Source organism: Plasmopara halstedii (assembly GCF_900000015.1).
Source record: "Plasmopara halstedii genome assembly, contig: Scaffold_614, whole genome shotgun sequence".
In the NCBI taxonomy this organism is placed as follows: Eukaryota; Oomycota; class Peronosporomycetes; order Peronosporales; family Peronosporaceae; genus Plasmopara; species Plasmopara halstedii.
The window spans coordinates 14,121-14,939 of record NW_020187532.1 but is presented as its reverse complement, the minus strand read 5'-3'; positions in this window follow the sequence as shown (position 1 = coordinate 14,939).

Here is an 819-nt window from a genome sequence, read left to right as displayed (position 1 = left end):
CTCCATGCTCAGAACCAGTTGCTGGTTCAGCTTCTGGGTGGCCGAGGGCCCGTGGGATTTGCTCTGACGCCAACGCTTCCGCGTTCACTTGCGCCGGATCCCGGTACGGCTTGAGCAACCCCACGTAAAACACGGGGTGGGTGCGCATCCGTTTTGGGAGATTTAGCGTATACGCTAGGCCCCGCTTGGCCACAACCTTAAACGGGCCAATAAACCCTGGACGAAGCTTCGTCCGGAAGATAGCAGAGGCTGCATGTGTAGGCAGAGTTTTATAACTGAATAAAACCAGGTCCCGATCTTAAATCTTTCCACTTTGCCTCTTCATTTTTATCTGCATATTCTTTTCGCAGGTCTTGGCTTTCAGTCATCGCATTGCGAACGTGTCGTTGGACACTCAGTCTGGTAGACAAAAAGTCATCGACTTCTTTGCAAGTGGTGAGGAGGGTGACATCAGCTAGCCGTTCGGCTGTTCCTCCCCCACACGCCCTGAGCCATGAGATTGCGGCGTCAGCGAAACGCGTGGCGGAATCAGCCCGTTCACGTAGAACGGCGTGTAGCCGGTAGACGAATGCACTGCATTGTTCAGTGCAAAATCTACGAGTGGCAACATGGCGCTCCAGCGCCTCTTGTCTCAGTGCAGATGCTGCGACGAACGTCTTCAATGATGCGATTCACCCTTTCGGTCTGAAAATCGGTCTGCGGATGATCCGCTGTCGACATATCCAACTTGCCGAGTACCTTGAAGATAGTCGACCAAAATTTTCCTGTGAAACGGGGGTCTTTATCAGAGACAATCGACTCTGGGAGTCCGTGTTGAAT